The sequence below is a fragment of the Cervus canadensis genome, chromosome 6, assembly GCF_019320065.1.
Source record: "Cervus canadensis isolate Bull #8, Minnesota chromosome 6, ASM1932006v1, whole genome shotgun sequence".
Taxonomy (NCBI): Eukaryota; Metazoa; Chordata; class Mammalia; order Artiodactyla; family Cervidae; genus Cervus; species Cervus canadensis.
In genome coordinates this window covers 56,918,326-56,940,162 of record NC_057391.1, presented here as the reverse complement: position 1 = coordinate 56,940,162, position 21,837 = coordinate 56,918,326, and the positions used below count along the sequence as shown (strand labels likewise).

General features: G+C 40.0%; 2 long non-coding RNA genes across 2 annotated transcripts; both read left to right on the top strand.

Moving 5' to 3' along the window:
• The first annotated feature begins 210 nt into the window (after positions 1–210).
• On the top strand, positions 211–2,624 carry LOC122444337. Its single transcript, XR_006270193.1, has 3 exons — positions 211–259; positions 2,044–2,130; positions 2,442–2,624. It is a non-coding gene; the product is annotated as an uncharacterized LOC122444337 (long non-coding RNA).
• Positions 2,625–3,748: 1,124 nt separating this feature from the next.
• Positions 3,749–21,652, top strand: LOC122444134. Its single transcript, XR_006270178.1, has 3 exons — positions 3,749–3,885; positions 8,977–9,053; positions 21,448–21,652. It is a non-coding gene; the product is annotated as an uncharacterized LOC122444134 (long non-coding RNA).
• Positions 21,653–21,837: the final 185 nt, after the last annotated feature.

Genomic DNA, 21,837 nt, shown 5'->3' with positions numbered 1-21,837 from the left:
TGCCTAATCTGTAGACAGGTGGGGCATTGGGCCAAAGAGTGTCCTAACCGCGACAAGTCTCCTAGAATGGCTTGCCACAAATGCCATCAACTGGGACATTGGGCGGCACCTTGCCTTTGGGACCCAAGAGCCTCAAGGTCAAGCGCCAAGCCTTCCCTCACGATGGTTCAAGAGGACTGAAGCGGCCCGCTCCAGCCAGCCCGCCTGTCACAGATAACCATCACGGGGCTGGAGCCAAGGGTGCAACTGAATATGGCAGGTAGGTCCGAGAATTTCTTGGTTGACACAGGGGCTACCTACTCTGTCTTGATCTCCTACTCCGGAGCCTTCTCCCAAACTTGTACCATTTTGGGTGCTACAGGAAAAGCAACTACTAAACGATTCACCCAAGCACTTCTTTGTTGCTGGGATGGACAGATATTTTCCCACCAGTTCCTGGTGGTCCCTGAGTGTCCTGCTCCCTTAATGGGAAGAGACGTACTCACTAAACTGGGGACCACCCTTGTGATGGGAAGCTTTTCAGCCCCTAGGGCCCTACAGCTTCTGGTTACTACTGAAGAATCCATTACACCTTCTCCAATAGAGAGAGAACAAAGACTATGGGAGGACAAAATTAACCCCCAGGTGTGGGACCAGGGGATTCCTGGACGAGCCCACCAAGCTGAACCGGTCATCATTGTCCTCTGAGATGGCACTCGGTTTCCTAACCAGAAACAATATCCTCTCAAAAGAGAGGCTCGGGAGGGACTACAGCCTTTAATAAATAAATTCCTTGCTTGTGGGCTATTGGTCCCCACCAGTTCGCCATGTAACACCCCAATCCTCTCAGCAAAAAAACAGGACAGAACCTGGCAAATGGTTCAAGATCTCCGGATCATAAATGAAGCTGTAGTCCCCCTCCATCCCACAGTACCCAACCCCTATGTAATCTTGGGAGAAATCCCACCCATTGCCAAGTGGTTTACAGTCTTGGATTTCAAAGATGCATTTTTTGGCATACCACTGGCTAAAAAATCCCAATATTTTTTTGCCTTTGAGTGGGAGGCCCCAGGAGAAAAACACCAACAGACTTGGACAGTAATACCTTGGGGGTTCAGAGATAGCCCCCACTTGTTTGGACAGGCCCTTAGCCAGGATCTCCTAGATCTGGACCTGGGAACTAATGGGAAAATATTACAATATGTAGATGACCTACTAATCTGCTCTCCAGATGAGAAAAGTGCCCAACAACATGCAATTCAGATTCTAAACTTTTGGGCAGAAAGGGGATATAAAGTCTCCCGTGCTAAGGCACAGATGGTTGAGACAAAGCTCACTTACCTGGGAGTTCAGATTACACATAGGTCCAGGAGGCTGTCCTCTGATCAGGTACAAGGAATCCTCCAGTTGCCCTCCTCCAAGACTCGAAAACAATTGCCAGCTTTCCTGGGGCTAACTGGGTATTGTAGAATCTGGATACCCAACTGTGGTCTAATTTCCCAGCCCTTATATAAAAGCTTAAAGGGACGAGATTATTCAATCCAACTAATGTGGGGAACTCTTCAAAAGGAGGCAGAGGCTACACTAAAACGGCCTTAACTCAGGCACCTGCTTTGAGGTTGCCAGATCCAAAAAAAACATTCCAACTTTATGTCCATGAAAGAGAGGGAATAGCCTTGGGAGTGTTAACTCAAAGGTTGGGATCTGAGCCCCAGCCTGTAGCTTACTTATCCAAGAGACTTGATCCAACTGCCCAAGGCTGGCCCCCCTGCCTTCGAAATCTCGCAGCTATTGCAATCATGATAGAAGACCTTTTGTTTATGTCAATGACCTTCCTAGATCCAGAGGTTCAGACCCTCCAGTCTTATACCATGGCCTTTGGGCAATTCCAACAGGATATATGCTTGTGGGGTATGAACCAGCACCCAAAAGACTCTAAGGAGTCACCACTATATGCTCCAGGGACTCAAGTCCTAATTAAAGTCTGGAAAGATGGGTCCCCAAAGGCTCAGCTCCAGCCCACATGGAAGGGCCCCTACCCTGTAATACTTTCTACTCACACAGCGGTCAAGGTGCCAGGACATGAAGCCTGGATTCACTACTGACGAGTCAAGCCGTGGAAGAAAACAGAAGAGGACACTCAATACACCTGTGAGCCCCTGGGAGATCTCAGATACCTATTCAGAACTACAAATGAGTGCCCTTCTAATAAACAACCCCAAAATCTGGTCTCTGGGGATAAGATTTCTCAAGACAGCTCTAAAGAGCTTGGCAGAGATTGTACTCCAAAACAGACAGGAGATAGATCTTCTGATCTCTGAACAAGGAGAGACTTGAGCCATCCTGGCAATGTAAATTTAAAATTGGCTAATGCCCCTACTAGTCCATGTTATGCCATACTGACGCTGCTAATGATTGCTCCATGTACTGTCAATTGTCTAACCTGTCTTGTCTCTGCCCAGGTCAAGCTACGACACGCAGCGCCAGTTCAACAAAGATATAGAACTACAGCCAACCACAGAAAACATCAGTCACCCTTAGATGGACACCGCTATAAGGACTCTGAGACCTGAGACTAGCAAGAGGGAGAGGCCCAATGCCCCTTGCCGTCCCAGTTCAGCAGGAAGTAGCCAGAGAGACCTCGATGCCCCTATTACCAAAGAATTGGGCCTCCCATCTCTTGAGGGGGGAATGTTAGGTAGTTAGAATAGGGAAAAGGAGTCCAGAATGGCGGTGGCTAAAAGACCTGGAAGGGAAAAGCCCGCGAAAATAGAACAAAGGAAGGTCCGAGGACCTGAGTGAGAACCTCAGCTAAAACAAACAACACTCTTGGCTGGCCCAATTTACGTAAGACAGGCCCAGGGACTGAGAAACAGATAAAAAAGAGGAGCCAAAGCCCTCTTGGCTCTCTCTCTCCTGCACAATGAGGTGATCTTCTCTTCCCATCTTTGGATCAATGTGCCCTCACACCTCGAAGACGGATTTTCCTGCTATCATCTAAATAAAATAGAGTTGTAACACTGAGCTGTAACACTGATTTATTTAAGAGCTGTAACACGGTCTGTCCAAGACCCAAGAGCTGTGACCCGCCGAGGGGGCTTCAATGTCCATCACTCCAAATTTTTGTTGTGATGAGACAAAGAACCGAGGAGCATACACTTGCCTGACAAAAGGATAGCTGGAGGTTCTTGAGGGAGATATGGTAGTTATGATTTTATGTGATATATAGTTCATAATAAAATTAGATTGTGCTAAAATGACTAGAGGAGACTGAGCATTGCACTTCAAGCACTTGGTTAAGATGTTTGTTTTACCTTTAGCAAAGTTTGTAATAGATAACAAGGTGAGATTACAGAGAATTTATTTTGTGAAATACAAAAATTGCACAATGTCAATTTACACAAGGATTGAAGGTTTTTAGTTTTAAGCAGGAAGTGAAGGGGAGAATTAAAGTAATTGGATCAGAGAAACCACAGAAAGTCAGAGTTAAGATTTGTCAGCAACAGTCATGTAGAAAATCAAGACTTGCCTCTTCCAGAAGAACAATCAGTTATAATGGTAAGTGATGACAATCACAAGATTAGTGAACTCTAGTCTTAGCTCTGCTACATCTGCCCAATGAGGGCAGAAGCCAGTTACTCAAGAGTTTGAGGATTTTATTAAGTCCCCAAAACAAGTGATGAAAGTCAACATATAATTTACTCTGAAGTCAAACCCGCAAGGGTCTCATGGTTCAAGATGGCCAGCAAGAAAATGGGGAGGTAGGGCTGCAGTGGAGAAAGGCTGAGAGTCACATTGAGTTTTTATTCTCCCTTTTCTTTATTAATACGAAGGTAAGGGTCCGTTGTCCGTAGTGATGCTTTCTAAGGCCCACTTGACTTCACATTCCAGGATGTCTGGCTCCAGGTGAGTGATCACACTTTTGTGATTATCTGGGTCGTGAACATCTTTTTTGTACAGTTCTTCTGTTTATTCTTGCCACCTCTTCTTAATATCTTCTGCTTCTGTTAGGTCCATATCATTTCTGTCCTTTATTGAGCCCATTTTTGCATGAAATGTTCCCTTGGTATCTCTAATTTTCTTGAAGAGATCTCTAGTCTTTCCCATTCTGTTGTTTTCCTCTATTTCTTTGCATTGATAGCTGAGGAAGGCTTTCTTATCTCTCCTTGCTATTCTTTGGAACTCTGCATTCAAATGGGTATATCTTTCCTTTTTTCCTTTGCCTTTCACTTTTTTTCACAGCTATTTGTAAGGCCTCCTCAGACAACCATTTTGCCTTTTTGCATTTCTTTTCCATGGGGAGAAGACTCTTGAGAGTCCCTTGGACTGCAAGGAGATCCAACCAGTCCATCCTAAAGGAGATCAGTCCTGGGTGTTCATTGGAAGGACTGATGCTGAAGCTGAAACTCCACTACTTTGGCCACCTCATCGAAGAGTTGACTCATTGGAAAAGACCCTGATGCTGGGAGGGATTGGGGGCAGGAGGAGAAGGGGACGACAGAGGGTGAGATGGCTGGATGGCATCATCGACTCAATGGGCATGAGTTTTAGTAAACTCCGGGAGTTTGTGATGGACAGGGAGGCCTGGTGTGCTGCGATTCATGGGGTTGCAAAGAGTCGGACACGACTGAGCGACTGAACTGAACTGAAGGGTCCATTGTGTGCATAGAAATATATGCACATAGAAATCATATTATAGATAATGTTCAATAATGCTATTCTATTGATCTAGTTATAAGACATTCTCTTCAGTGATAATTTTGGTAGCAAATCCTCTTACAAAAGCATTTGTTTTCTGGGAATTCCCTGGCGGTCAGGTGGTTTGGACTACAATTTCACTGTCAAGGAATTTGGCTCAATCTCTGGTTGGGGAGCTAAAATTCCACAAGCTGCATGCCTCAGCCAAACCTTAAAAAAAGAAAAGCATTCCGTTTCCATAATAAACATGTCTGATTTTTAAGAACTCTTCAACCTTCTTTAATTCTACCACCAAGTATCAATGACCACTTACTCTTCCCCTTCCTCCACTAAACATCTTAGTCACCTTCTAACTAAAATCAAATCTAATGTCTCAAACCACCCACCAAATGAAATAATGTTCTAAAAGGTCCAGACAATTAAGGGAGAAGTTGATTTGAGATTAAACTGTATATAGGACATAACCTACTTTCCCCAGTGCATTTAAGATAATTCACATTTTTAAAATTTATCTACTAGATATTTTGCCTGTTTAGCCTCTAGTTTTTATAAAATTGAGTATGAATTCTAGCAATTCACCCAGAATAATAGAACCCTAGTTCAATAAAACAGTGCATGTTATTGTTGTTCAGTCGCTAAGCTGTGTCTGACTCTGCAACCCTATGGACTATGACATGCCAGGCTTCCCTGTCTTTCACTATCTCCCAGAGTTTGCTCAAATTCATGTCTATTCAGTCAGTCATGCTATCTCACCATCTCGTCCTCTGCTGCCTTCTCCTTTTGCTTTCAATCCTTCCACCATTAGGGTCTTTTCCCATGAGTTAGCTCTTCACACTAGGTAGCCAAAGTATTGGAGCTTCAGCTTCAGCATCAGTCCTTCCAATGAATGTTCAGGGTTGATTTCCTTTAGGATGGACTGGTTTGATCTTCTTGAAGTCCAAGGGACTCCGAGTCTTCTCTAGTACCACACAATTGTGTATTTAAAACAATGCTGATTCATGTCGATGTATGGCAAAAACCATCATAATATTGTAAAATAATTATCCTCCAATTAAAATAAATTAATTTTTAAAAATGATACATTCTTTTAAATATACATGACATATTTACAAATAAATGAATTTGAATCTGTATGTCCAATTTTCTCTTTTTCCTTTTAACATTATCTTTTCTTTTTAAGATGAACTTAAAGTTTGTATGTCTAATATTCTCCTTTCTTTCCAATTGTCTTTTCAATCCTCTTTCTACAAAAAACAGAGAAGGGGTAACAGGGAGAGAACATTGGTGATGAACTTTTTTTCTGGCTGTGCTAGGTCTTAGTTGCAGTACACAGTGTCTTCATTGGGGCCTACAGGTTCTTCGTTTCCCTGACCAGGGATTGAACCTGGGCTCCTGTGTTGGGAGTGCTGAGTTTTAGCCACTGGACCACCAGGGAAGTCCTGTGATGAACTTTTAAATTTTGACAACTGCCAGAAAGCAGCACTCTACATTACTTTTAAATAAATGCCACTGAATAAGACTGGTTCTTTGAAATGAGTTTAGTCAGACCTCTTTCTATGTAGTACAGAATAATAAATTGATGTAAAATTAGTTTATTGACTTACACCTTCAGAGAGAATTTTAGGCAGCTCACAGAAATATACAAAATGACAGTCATAAAAAAGACATAGTGAGAAAAATAAGACGAGTCGAGTACATGAGTCATGTACTTTGAAGTCCTATATACTTGCTACAGGTGGGCCCCACACATGGATTTGGTCTTTCTGGCAAGGAAGAGACTTGGTCAGTAACAAGATTCACAGAATTTGTGAGAAAAACTGGTCTTTCTTCAGATGAAGCACAGTCACTCAGAGCTGCCCAGGAGGGCAACACAGATGCCAGAGAGTGACTTCAGGGGTCACACTTGGTCAGCACTGGGACAAATTGATAATCCAAGGCCTGATGCTCTGTGTCTGGGCAGCATAGCTAGAGTAACACCAGTGGAGAACATTTTTAAAGGTTTTACTGAAATCACAAAAACAAACACGAAAACAACTCTCACAAACATAAAAACAAACAAACAGAGTCTAAGTTTGAGGTATCTTCTGGATTAAGCTGTTTGCCAGCAGTATACTGGGTGGATATCTGAGTGAAATCACTTGTTGAATGTAGTTATTAAGTCAGTTATCATAGAAAGACAAATCATATGATATTGTTTATATATGAAATCTAAAAAAAAAAATGGTACAAATGAACTTATTTACAAAATAGAAATAGAATCACAGATGTAGAAAAACAAACTTATGGTTACCAGGGGCAACAGAGGGGGAAGAGGCAGATTGGGCATGACATATACACACTCTCTGTGCTTAGGTGCTCAGTCGTGTCTGATTCTTTGTGATCCATTGGGCTGTAGCCCGCCAGGCTTCCCTGTCCATGGGATTTTTCAGGCAAGAATACTGGACTGGAGGCCATACACACTACTATCTATAAAATAGATAATAATAAGGATCCACTTGTATAGCAGAGGGAACTTTACTCAATACCCTGTAGTGACCTATATTGGAAAAGAAGCTAAAAAAGAGCACACACATGTGTATGTGTAACTGATGCATTTTGCTATACAGCAGAAACTAACACAACAGTGTAAACCAACCACACTTCAATAAAAAAAAGTTCAAGTCAGTTATATTTCTAGAAGTCGTTACCAAAACAGATGACTTTGGCTTCAGAATTGTTGATAGTTCTTTGTTAGCGTGGCCCTTCCTACCATCTCATGACCGAAGCAGTTCATGTGGGATTAAGGAAGAGTTCATATGTGTTGGTGCAGAAGGAACAACTCTCCAACACACTGAGATGGGTTTAGGGAGATGCGTGTGGTTACCAGATATGTGATTGTTAAACCTGTGTTCAGAAGAGGGAATGTGTATAGACGTGGGCCCCAAGGAAGGAGACACAAGAAGTTGAGGAGGAGAGCCACAATCGCAGGCATTGTGTTGGGCTCAGCGCGCTGCGTGGCTGTGTGGTGCTTGGTATAACAGATTTTGTGGGGGTGCTATGAAAAAGCTTTTCATCCTCCAAAATAATTAAATAAAAAGGAGGATGCTCTGGAACGCTGTATAACTCGGGGATTTTTCTGTTGTGGGAAAAAAGACTGAAAATAGGATCGAATAGGATATGACTTATAAATGTTGAAGATTTTCTTAAATTCCACTTTAAGGAATTTGCTAAAGCCTCAGCCTGTAATTTGAAACAAGGCATTCAAGTAGATTGGACACATGCCTATAAATTTTTTAATTTAAAGAGGTGGTAAAAAAAAAAAATAAAGAGGTGGTATGTGGGAATAAGGTCAGGAATATCCTAATATCACAGGGTAAAGAACTAAGAAACAGGAGAGAATTATTTTTTACCATATGTCAAAGACCTAACCAGACTATATCTCATTATAAGTAATCATTACATATATTTAAAACATAACACGGAAAAGAGAGCAAATATACTACAGAACTTCTATTTTATTTGCTGGTTTTGAATATACAAATATATAGCAATGACCTCTGAATACTCTAGAATGAAGAATTCCAGAATTTCACTTTTTTTAACCTTTTAATTATCCACATGTATTTAAGTATGTATGTGGGCTTCCCTGATGGCTCAGACGGTGAAGAATCTGCTTGCAATTCAGGAGACCTGGGTTTGATACCTGGTTTGGAAAGATCCTCTGGAAGAGGGCATGGCAACCCACCCCAGTATTCTTGCCTGGAGAATCCTCATGGACAGAGGAGCCTGGGAGGCTACAGTCCAAGGGGTTGCAAAGAAAAGGACATGACTGAGTGACTAATTACAAGCACAAGTATGTATGTAGGCATGTATCAGTGACACTGTATTACTTCTCTTTCTTGTATGGTTAGTGGAAAAGCACTGCATTTGAAGAATTCAGACAGGTAATACATACTATATTTTTCCAATTGTAGAAGTATCATCCCTAGTGCATTTTAAACTGTGTCATGGGATGCTCTGGGTTGATAGGTTTCTTAGGTGGCCTAAAACTGAATATGGCTTGGAATGAAACAAATATTCTCTTGCAGTCAGCAGGCATTCCCCATATGTAGGCGTTTCTTTAATAATCAACATATAGCCTAAAGTTCATAGCAGTGTGGATAAATAAAAGTCAGTTTTTTTCAGTATTACAAGATATGGTTAAAAAGTTTTTAAAAATGTATTTTTTTTGTTAAAAAGACTTCTTATCAGATTAACTGTGTACTTTTTAATTTTATTAATTTTTTTTTTTTAAATTTGGCTATGACATTCTGCATGTAGGATCTTAGTTCCTCAACCAGAGATGAAACAATACCCCCTGCAGTGGAAACATCGAGTTCTAACCACTGGACCTCCAGGTAAGTCCCAAGATTAACTACATACTATATACTTTGATTTTAATTTGTTATAGTGCCACAATTTTTCTATTATGTAGCAATAACTTTAGACCATATTCAGACGTTTGTTGTTGTTCAGTTGCCCAGTCATGTCTGACTCTTTGTGACCCCATGGACTGCAGCAAGTCAGGCCTCCCTGTCCGTCACCATCTCCCAGAGTCTGCCCAAGTTCATGTCCATTGCATTGGTGATGCCATCCAGCCATCTCATACTCTGATGCCCTCTTTTCTTGCCCTTGATCTTTCCCAGCATCACGGACTTTTTCAATGAGTTGTCTGTTCGCATCAGATGACCGAAATACTGGAGCTTCAACTTCAGCATCAGTCCTTCCAGTGAAAAACTCCTTTCAAGAGTTTACCTACTAAAAATATTTTGAGGTACCCATTCTTCAGCATTCATTTGCAATTTAAATAAACTATTTCTCATTATAGTCCAATATTTAACTCGCATTGGTCTCCTAGTCCTAAATTTTAGAGCAAGGTCCATTCTTCTTTTTCTGAATGTGTATGAAGTATGTGAAAATAGCCGTATCATCCTCCTTATGCTTTCTTTTGTCTAAGCTAAAAATTCCTAGTGATGCAACTTTTAAAAAACTTGAATATAAGTTTTTATGTTCAGTTCAGTTTAGTCACTCAGTTGTGTCCAACTCTTTGCACCCCATGGACTGTAGCATGCCAGGCTACCCTGTCCATCATCAACTCCCGGAGCTCGCTCAAACTCATGTCCACTGAGTCAGTGATGCCATCCATCTCATCCTCTGTTGTCCCCTTCTCCTCCTGCCTTCAATCTTTCCCAGCATCAGGGTCTTTTCCAATAAGTCAGTTCTTTGCATCAGGTGGCCAAAGTATTGGAGTTTCAGCTTCAGTATCAGTCCTTCCAGTGAATATTCAGGACTGATTTCCTTTAGGATGAGTTGGTTTGATATTCTTACAGTCCAAGGGACTCTCAAGAGTCTTCTCCAACACCACAGTTCAAAAGCATCAATTCTTCGACGCTAAGCTTTCTTTATAGTCCAACTCTCATATCCATATCCATACATGACTACTGGAAAAACCAAAGCTTTGACTAGATGGATCTTTGCTGGCAAAGTAATGTCTCTGTTTTTTAATATGCTGTCTAGGTTGGTCATAGCTTTTCTTCCAAGGAGCAAGTGTCTTTTAATTTCATGGCTGCAGTCACCATCTGTAGTGATTTTGGAGCCCCCCAAAATAGTCTGTCATTGTTTCCATTATTTCCCATCTATTTGCCATGAAGTGATTGGACGGGACGCCATGATCTTAGTTTTCTGAATGTTGAGTTTTAAGTCAGATTTTAAACTGTCCTCTTCCACTTTCATCAAGAGGCTCTTTAGTTCTTCTCTGCTTTCTGCCATACAGGTGGGGTCATCTGCATATCTGAGGTTATGAAACAGTATGAAAAGGCTTTTATGTTAATTCCTGCTAAATTTCCCTTCATTGCTCTCATTAATTAGCTCACTCTATGAGTATATACAAATATTTATCCTGGGATCCAATGTATTAGATACATCACCTAAGTTTTCTTTCTGCCCTTGAATACACTGAGAAAACATTTTAAACTATAAAAGCAGGAATTATCTTTATTTCCCAGTTCATGAATAATTAAAAAAGAGGATGATGATGATAAAATTATTGAATCCATCCCTTCTTAAAATTCTTCAAGTGGATCTGTTAGAAGTGTTTCATTTTTATTTTTAAATGATACATAGAAGTCATATGTATGCATACATGTGTGTTTTTAAATATTTAAAACATATTTTTTATTCTAGTAAGATAATTTAAACAGTGACACATTCTGTACTGCACAAAAATATTTTCTGAATAATCAGATGAAGCTCATGAATTAGAGATGATTTCTTTTAACTTTTTTTTTTTAAATTGAAGTATAATTGACTTATGTTAGTTTCAGGTGTTCAACATAATGACTCAACATTTAAATATATTATAAAATGATCATCATAAGTGCGGTAACCATCTGTCACCATACAAATTTATTATAGTATTACTGACTATATTGCTTATGCTGTATATTACATCCCATTTTACAACTGGAAGTTTGTGCCTCTTAATACTCTTCACCTATTTTGCCCAATTTCCTTGTAACTTTATAAATGCTAGTTTGGTTTGTTAGAATAATTAAATCCAATTTTCCAATAATACAAATTTAATTTTTTTTTTACAAATTTAATTTTTAATAGTCAATCTGTATCATGGCTTTGAAATAAGACCTTCATCTATCTTTAAGCTGTGAACAGCATGCTTTAGAGTTTTACCAATCTATGCTAACATATTTTTGCAAAAATAATTTAGGCTGAATCTTCCAATTTTTAAAAAAAGAGCATTTGGGGGATTCCCAGGTGGTTCAGTGGTTACGACTTGGGGCTTTCACTGCTGTGGGCCTGGGTTTGATCCCTCGTGGGGAAACTTAGATTCCGTAAGCTATGTGGTATGGCAGGGGGAAAAAAAGCATTTTAACATAAAGGGATTAAATTAAATAATCTCTAAGATCACCGATTCAATGTACACGAACTTGGGCAAACTCCGGGAGATGGTGAGGGAGAGGGAGGTTTGGTGTGCTGCAGTTCATGGGGTTACAGAGTTGGACATGACTTGGCGACTCAACAACAAGTTCACTCCTAGTTTTGCTTTTTTAATCCATTAGAGAAATATTCTTATCCATTGAACTAAACCTTCAGTAGAGTTGGTGTACTCCATTTTAAGATTGCTTTTAAATGATTACTCTTCAGTTTTCACATGAAAACAATTCTGTTAGATTAGGGGAATTCAGCAGTTACCTATGAATACTTAGTTAAACCTCAACAAAAGATCAGAAGAATTGGTTAAAGCTCTTCAGTGGAATATATAATCTTGCTGATTCTTAAAACATATGAAAACACTGTTTTTTGTTGTTGCTGCTGCTGCTGCTCTTGTTTATGTCCTTTAAGGCACACCTCTAATGTGCTGGAAAAATATTGCTGATGTTGTAGGACATTTTGTGGCTCTCCGCTTGATGAATAGCAAAAAGCAGAGAGAAGACTGCAAAAGCATGGGGTACCTTCTCTTTTGAAGACTCTTTCACCCCTGGCCACACATTTTAGTCTGACTCTCAAAAGAGAACATCCAGACCTTTCTCGGGGACAGTTATCACCTTCCTCTTTCAGCTACCACACAGGATCCCTCTGTCATCTCTGAACTAATGCATCCTTCTGAGTGTCAGAGATGTCAGAGAGTGGGCCGGGGGCTTCCCTAGCCTCGTCTCTCAAGTGAACAGTCTATACCTAACCAACTTGCAGAGATTCTTGGGACCTCTAGTGTTATGCTTATGACCGGGCATATCCTGTTTGTTACTTGTGAGGAGAGTTGGTGGTGTTGGCCCCTAAACAGTGACAGGCAGAATTATCCAGTGACTAGTTAGCTAACCAGATCTGCTTGTGCTCAAAACAACTCAGATCTACCACCTCAACTGCTGAGATGTATCCGGGTTCCAGCAGGGCAGGTCTGGACCTGGCTTGCCTCTGAATCAAGACAGCCCTGGGAGTAGAAATCCAGATCTGGATCATATTTATTTAGAAGGAATCATGAGTAGAGATGAGGACAGGGCACTGGTAGGCCCTCTCTGGGAAGGCATGGCCCTGGGCTACAAAGCAGGACGCCTGTTATTTGATCCTATTCTGCCACTGACCTGGCTTATATAGGTCTTTGCTTCTCTGGACCTTAGTTTTTTTTCATTTTCAAGGTAACAGTTCAATTACATAATTTTAAGACTCCTCTGTTACACTACAAACTTAATTTAAGCAGGACTGAAACCACCTGTCAGCTCCAGAACAGAATAAATGGCCTCACACCATACAATACCTTTCCCAGTGTGGATCAAACGTGCTGCAAGCTGACGCATGAGGTGACACTCGTGCTTTGCATCAAGTTATGGTGTCTGGATAAAGGCTTTCCTTTGTGTTTGTTTTATTTTGGTGTTCACATTGCCTATATGAAAGGATTGAGTTAGCTCTGACTTCCCTAGTAACTCAACTGGTAAAGAATCTGCCAAAAAAAAAAAAAAGAATCTGCCTACAAGGCAGGAGACCCCACGTTGAATTCTGGGTTGGGAAGATCCCCTGGAGCAGGGCACGGCTACCCACCCCAGTATTCTTGCCTGGAGAATCCCATGAACAGAGGAGCTTGGTGGGCTTCAGTCCTTTAGGGTCCTTAGGATCGCAAAGAGCAGACACGACTGAGCACAGCACCTGACACAAAATTTCTCTTTGAGAGCAAGAAGATTAGCATTTGGCAAATTCATAAAGAAAATATTTCAAAATAGATGAGACCAAGGTAAGGAAAGGTAAAACAAATTGCCCTACAGAGTTATAATTTCAAATTGACTAAATTTTCTTTCATATGGTTAAAACAAAAACTCCAAACGCCCAGAAAAGGTAATTTTATTTATTCCCCTTCCCTCTGTTAGGTCTTTTCTCCTCTTTAATCCCTCACAGTACTCTGCATTTTCATATTTCCCTAGATTCCTTTTGTCACAGGAAAAATGCAGGTCTTCTAGAGTAAAATTTATGAGCAGAACTGAAGGTGGTGTTATCTCTCACAGAGTAACTTATCATTAAAAACCACGGAATGTTATCTTTTTTGAGATTACAGAACTCTTTTATTTTGTTAATTTACCTACTTTTAATTGGAGAATAATTGTTTACAACATTGTGTTGGTTTCTGCCATAAATCAACGTGAATCAGCTAGAGGTATACATGTCTCCTTGGCCTCTTGAACTTCCTTCCCATCTTCCACCTCCATCCCACCCCTCTAGGAAAAACCATGAAATACTATCTTTTGATGGGAAGGAAATATTACAAAGCAAATCTTTAGAGAAAAATCACTTTCATTCTCACCTTTCTCCTACACTGCTGTTAGTGTTTTAATTTGATTTCTTCTAAACATTTTTTTTTTTTTTTGCATAGGTTTTTCCTATGTGGTTGTAATGATATGCATGTAGTATATGGAGTCTGCACCTTGTTTGACCATTTCTTCACAGACCTTTTAATGACTGTATACTAATTCCCTGGGGGCAAGTGGCACAGTTTTCTTAACCACCATTCCGTAGGGTCTCCCATGGGACTTTGAGGGTTGGATGAAACAGTAGAATGACACAGAGGATCAGTCCTCAGTGTAGAAAACTTGGGTTCACTGGGAAGCAGATGGGATAGATTTTGAACATGGGTAGAAGTTTACACAAGCCCTATCTTCTAGAAGTTGAAATGGAGCCCGCCACAGCACATTTTTTTCACCTTTCTAATTTAAATATTGTAAACAGTTTTACTATAATTCACATATAATTCCCCTATTCAAAATGTGCAATTCAATAGCTTCTCGTATATTAACTGAGCTTTGTGTACAGTCAATTTTAGAACATATATGGTTAATTTCACTGAAGGATGAAACAATGAATAGTTTTGTTTCACACAGCACTTGAAATCAGTTGCCATTTGTTACTAGCTTTGAAATTATTTATTTAAAAGATGTTTCTCAAAGCAAGACAGTGGGTTGGTAGAACCCTAAATCTCTAGGGCTTCTACTCTGGACAGGTGTGAGGGTTAACTGGTTCCTATCTGCTGGTATGCACAGTGCCCTTTTGAACAGCAGGTGAGAGGGCATGTAAGTTTCTGCCTTAGGGCTAGACTCAAATATGAATTCCATTGCTGGTGTTGGGTTTTGATCTACCTTAAATTCTGTCAGGGGTTGTGAGAGCTGATGACTTCTTTCTCCATGGATATTTGTGGGCTTGAAGACTCCAGCTCACTCCTGACCTCAGGTAACTTATTGACACCCAGTCTACTTACTGCCTTGGCATACAGGCTGGGGTTCTTGGGCTTGCTTCATTTGCTTCTTGCAACACTGGAGTTCTTGCTCTGGGTACAGATCCCAGGTCCTGACACAAGCAGGCCCAGCTGACCAGCTTCATTTTATTGTCATCTGCACCCTATGTTGAAATCATGAGTTACTCTCTATGATTAAGCAGGGCTGTCTTCACCACCTGAAGATAAAGAAGTCCGTATTTCAAAGATCAGATTTCCAAATTCGAGACTTGTAAGATATACTAAGAACGGTGGATAAACTAGGTTGAAAAATAAGCCTTTGTGATTTTTTTGGGTACAAAGATGCTTAGTGCATGCTATTTATAAAATTGAAATACTTAGCAGTGGAGGGTAGTTGAATGAATTATGATAAATCTCTATGATGAAACAGCACTCAGCTATTGTGCTTGTGGGCTAAGTCACTTCAGTCGTGTCCAACTCTTTGCAATCCTATGGACTGTAGCTCTCCAGGCTCCTGTGTACCTGGGATTCACCAGGCAAGGATAACTGGAGTGGGTTGCCACGCCCTCCTTTAGCGGATCTTCCTGACCCAGGCATCTAACCCGTGTCTCTTATCTCTCCTGCATTGGCAAGATGGGAAGCCCTACTTAGCTTTTGATATGTATTAAAAAGCTATAATTATGAGATTAAATACTTTTAATGTTTGGTCAGAAAATTAGGATTTAAAATGACACGTAAAGAATAATAAATCCTATGTTGTTTTTGCCAAGAAATGGAGAAGTTGGCTGGGAAGAGACAATGAAGCACATAAGAAACAGAGAATAGTGGGGGACTCAACAGATTAGGGGTGCCAGTAAGTATGGGTTGGGATAAAGAACTAAAAAAGTTAGACAGGAAAAGGAGGCAGAGGTTCTGGGAATTATATGTTTTGTTGAGCACTTACTATGTGGGAGTTACTACTATGTTCTGGTTACTGGAGATATAGCAGTGAACAAAGCAGATAAAATCCTTGCACTCGGAGAGTTTACATTTTAAGGAATACATGACCAGAAGCAAAAATAAGTAAAATAGTCTATTAGATAGTAGCAGTAGAAAAACAAAGTGGGATAGCCAGTTGGGTGTATGTGTACAAATTAAAATAGAGTGGTCTTGGATCATGCCTCTTAGAAACTTATATATATAGGCTAGGTGGAAGGAGAGTCAAGAGTGTGACAGTTAAGAGGGTAGAGTCAAAATTCCTGAAGGCCAGGAGAGGATATATGAGCATATGTGAGGAGTTTCTCTTTAAGCTATTCTAGGAACCAAGATACACACATTTTCCATGACTCCATGTCAAACTGAAAACTAGCACATCATGAATAGGCGTGGGTGGCGCACAGACTCGAAGGATTGTCTTTTTTGGGTTTCACAAAGAGGTCACTTGGCCAGCGTGAATGCCTTGCTTTCACATATCTGCTGGCCCCTCTTCTATTAAAGTATCCTGGGCTGAGTGACTTTCTGGGAGGAAGAATCAAAAGAAACAAGTAAAAGTTCAAACAGGCAATACCCTGTTTAAGCTAACACCCAGACATGCAGATTGAGATGCACCAGCAGTACAAAGGCAACAGGGAGGAAGAGAAGGGCTAGGTCTTGCTTAAGAGGACAGACATACTAGGTAGCACAAAACCAGTCAGAGGGACCTGGCTTTCAATCTCAGCATCCCCACTCAGCAGTGTCACCTTGAACATTTTATTTAGCCTTCATTTGCCTCTGTTTCATTAACTGAAAGAAATATGGAAAAGAGCAGCTGCTGTGAGGATTCAGTGAAATAATATACATAAAGCATTTGGTATTAAGTTGGCACATAGTAGGTATTAAGATAATTAACTAATGGAAGTTGTCTTTTTAAAACCCAAAAGAAAACATTTGCAGTGCTAAAAATAATAAGCATTAAGCTTTCTGTAGAGCTTATTTAAAAAAAATCTTACTAGCTTATAGGTCTTGAGAATGGTGGGCATATTTTAGTAAAAAAAATTTCATCAAACCTCCCACTATTAAACTGAGCTTTCTCACAATCCCATTCTTTGTGAGATGGAATATGGAATGCAGTAGAACTAGACAGGAATCCCAGTCCAAGTTTGCTGACCACCAGATGCAGGATGACATTTCCCAAGATATTTGCTGGATTAATTTTTTTTTCTCCAAATAATGAGTCATTATTGTGAGATATTGTTTATTGTGAAACTCTTGTGTTCCTTCCATACATACCAAAACAAAAGGTCACTTCGCAGGCACTTTGTTATAGTCAAGAACAAAAGAAAATAATATAATGTTGTGAAATGTACTGCAGTAGGGAAGACACTGTCTTGCTGTGCCTTTTAGTACTGCTTTACTATCTGCTTAAAGTACACACATTACAAAAAAAGCAAGGGAAGGAACATTTAGTTGGACCCCATTTATGCAAAAATTATGTGACTTTACATGTACAGATAATTTCTGGAAAGACAGATTTGTTGATTGTGATTTAAGTCAGGCGTTTTCATTATATCCCTCTGTGTACTCTTGAGTTTAATTTTTAAACAATGAACATGTAGTATTTGCAGAATGATTTTCTAAGCTATGTGAAAATGCATACAGAAAAAACTTTATATTGCCAGATTGAAAGTAGGTCTTAATACCTTAGTTCTAATTTTGGGAGAAGGGATAAAAAATTGTCATCTGAAATCATTATAAAACCAATGTGTGTACATATGCACACACAGAATTATGATAATATCATGGCCATTACTTATACCCATTCATGTTGAAAACAAGGAGTTCCCATTGAGAATTACTGCCAAGACTTCCAGGGTTACTCTGTAAATATGGGGGGACTGACCCACAGAATTTTCACTAAAATGAGGGAACACAACAGGGTTAAATCCAGAAGAAATTCTTCTGACTCATTGGTGCCAGCCACACTTCTTATTGACAGGGATCACCATCTGTTTGTTCACCTGGATATATCTTTGCTGCCTCACTCAATTCTGCTCAACAATTTTCTTTCGTTGAGTCAGAATAAGATTCTAAGGGCTGTAGCTGTACCATAAGGGGAATGGGTCTCCTGTCCCTGCATTGGCAGGTGCTCTGCTTTTAATCCTGCACCCTTACCTGGTCTCTTAGATATTATGACAGAAAAGCCAAATAACTTTTTAAAGAATATTTGTATTAAAAAATTGGGGAGGGGGTACTTCCCTGGTGGTCCAGCGGTTAAGACCGCATTTCCACTAGTAGGGCACAGATTAGATTCCTGGTGGGGGAACTAACATCTCACATGCACACTGCAAAATGCAGCCAAAAAAAGCACTTTTTTTTTTTTTTTTGAAATACAGTTGATTTACAATGTTGGGCCAATCTCTGCTATAAAGCAAACTGACTCAGTTATATACATATGTACATTCTTTTTAAAATATTCTTTTCCATTATGGTATCCAAGAAGATTGGATTTAGTTCCCTGTGTATAGAACCTTGTTGTTTATCCATTCTAAATGTAACAATTTGCATCTGTCAACACCAAACTCCCAGTCCATCCTTCCTCCTCCCCACAAATAACTTATTAGAATAAAATTTCCCTGTATTTGTATACAAAGATGGACATTTAACTAATGACATTTAAAATTTTCTGGTAAGAAGTCTCTTGATATGGGGGTATAGTAATATGTAACCTAACCTAGGGAATATAGTCACTAATAACCCTCCTATAAGCCCCTGAATTGTATGGCAGATATAATTAAGAATAAGCATACAAAGCTTAAAGAAAAACCTTCCAAAATGCAGAAGTCTTAGTGAAGGCATGACAAAATGCCAGTTTTTTTGATAGAGGCCTTCTAAGGTAGGCAGATAGATCATAATCTTCTCTGCAAGTGTCTGATGCAGGAACTTGTAGCACTTCTACTTACACTATAATAATTTTTAATTGCTCTATGGGTAGTGAGTGAACCTATATGTGGATAGTGTGAAAAAAGATTAAGGAGCAAGAAGCTTCACTTTGTTAAGCTTAACTGAAGAGAGACCACATGACCAACATGGTCACCCTGCTCTTATGTTACAGGACAGAACTTTTTGAAACCTCTCTTACTAAAGCAGTTTGGACTGACTGAGGACTAGAGTTTCTGTAAAGGAAATTCAAAATAAAATAGTAAAAATGTCTCTTCTGTCATTGTGGACCTGTAGGTCTCAACTAACCTCTCTGTATTTTCCAAACCGTCTTATTTGTGGCATATTAGTTCCTTGACTGGGGATTGAGCTTAGTCCTTGACAGTGAAAGCACAGAGCCCCAACCACTGAACTGCTGCAGAATTCCCCCCAAACCATCTTATAATCTTATAATTCCTTATAATCTTATAATTCCTCTATACCTAATTTCCCTGATATTATCACTATAAAAAACACACCTTTAAGTACACTGATTCAGTCAAAAGAAAGAAGAAACTGGTTGGATTCTGTCCTTGTTGTTATTCAGTCGCCAAGTTGTGTCCAACTCTCTGTGACCCCATGGACTGCAACACACCAGGCCTCCTTGTCCCTCACCATCTCCCAGAATTGCACAAGTTCATGTCCATTGAATCTGTGATGCCATCCAACCATCTCATCCTGTTGCCCTCTTCTCCTTCGGCCTTCAATCTTTCCCAGCATCAGGGTCTTTTCCAATGAGTCGGCTGTTCACATCAGGTGACCGAAGTATTGGAGCTTCAACTTTACCATCAGTCCTTCCAATGAGTATTCAGGGTTGATTTCTCTTTTTTTTTTTAGGGTTGATTTCTTAGGATTGACTGGTTTGATCTCTGGGCTGTCCAAGGAACTCTCAAGAGTCTTATACATCACCACAGTTCGAAAGCATTAGTTCTTTGGCACTCTGACTTCTCTATGGTCTAACTCTCACATCCGTATATGACTACTGGAAAGACCATAGCCTTAACTTTACAAACCTTTGTCAGCAAAGTGATGTCTTTGCTTTTTAATACACTAAGTTTGTCATAGCTTTTCTGCCAAGAAGCAATCATCTTCTAATTTTATGGCTGCAGTCACCATCTGCAGTGATTTGGGAAATCTGTCACTGCTTCCACCTTTTCCCCTTCTATTTGCCATGAAGTGATGGGGCCAAATATCATGATCTATAGTTTTTTTAATGTTGAGTTTTTAAGCCAGTTTTTTTTCACTCTCCTCTTTTACCCTCATCAAGAGGCTCTTTAATTCCTCTTTGATTTCTGCCATTAAAGTGGTATCATCTGCATACCTGAGGTTGTTGATATTTCTCCCAGAAATCTTACCAGCTTGTAATTCATCCAGCCTGGTATTTCACATGATGTGCTCTGCATATAAGTTAAATAAACAGGGTGACAATAAACAGCATTGTTGTACTTTCCAGTTTGAACATCTGGAAGTTCTCGGTTCACATATCGCTTAAGACTAGATAGAAGGATTTTGAATGTAACCTTAACAGCATGGGAAATGAGATCAATTGTCCGGCAGTTTGAACATTCTTTAGTGCTGCCTTTCTTGGGAATTGGGATGAAAATTGACCTTTCCCAGTCCTGTGGCCACTGCCAGCTTTTGCAACTTTGCTGACATACTGAGTGTAACACTTTAATAGCATCATTCTTTAAAATTTCAAAAAGCTCTGCTGGAATTCCGTCACCTTCACTAGCTTTATTGGCAGTAGTGCTTCCTACGGGCCATTTGACTTCACACTCCAGAATGTCTGGCTCTGGGTGAGAGACCACACCATCGTGGTTATCTGGGTCCTTAAGATCTTTTTTGTACAGTTCTTCTGTGTATTCTTGCCATCTCTTCTTGATCTCTTCTGCTTCTATCAGGTCTTTACTGTTTCTGTCCTTTACTATGCCCATCTTTGGATGAAATGTTCCTGTCCTTGACACAAATATAAAACATACGTTATCAACATGTACCTGGAGAAAAAAACAAGAGAGAAGACTCATAATAAGACTCATGAGAGAGTGAGAGAAGACTCACTGTTTGGATTAGTTTCAGTTTTTTACTATTCTGAAAATAGGTGATCTGAGCCAGGTTATCCTCTCATCTTCTTCCCCACCCCCTCCTTACTATAAACAGATAAGCAATAATGGTTGAGGGGATGGCAGAACCCAAGCCTGTGGCACTTGAGAGTTAGGATATGAGTGAGAGCTGGTGCTGAAGAAAAGCGGGTTGGAGTAATGGAATAGCCTATCAAGGAAGAGAGAAACACGTAGAAGAAGAAGGAGATGTCCTTTTACTTGGACAGCGAATGTAGAAGATGCATTACAATGCGAGCTTTAGGCAGCTGGGACCAGCTGACTGTGAGGGACCACAGAAAGTTTAGCTAATTTGCTGAGAATGTTGGGCCATCCTCTGCAATGACCAGTATTCAAACTCTATACTGAGTATCCTATACAGAGTACTATAGCTCTATATTTAGTTACATAAAATCTCTTCTCATCTTGACTTCCTTAATAGAAGATTAAAGCAGTCCTGGACTTAGTTATACAGTTGATTCTCATTATTTGCAGAGTTCATATTTGTGAAGTCACCTACTTGCTGAAGATCATTTGTCAACTTGAAAATCCACACTCCCGATGCTTTCATCATCATTTGTGGACACGTCTGCTGTGGTGTGATGAAAAATTGAGTCGCCAGGGTTATTCCCAGTTGAGGTTAAAGAAGGTGACATTCTTTTTTCTTGTTTTAGCTCTCTTACTGAAAATGAGTGTCTACTTCATGTTTAAAATGGCACCCAAACACAACGCTGAAGGGCTATCTCGAGTTAAATGTTTTTGGCTGAGTTAATAAATCACTAGTGTCTTAAACAAGGCATCTTTAAATAGAAATACACGTAACATAAGGCTACGTACTAATCGGCTGATGTTAGTTTACAGAACTGGAGAATAACTTAATGAATG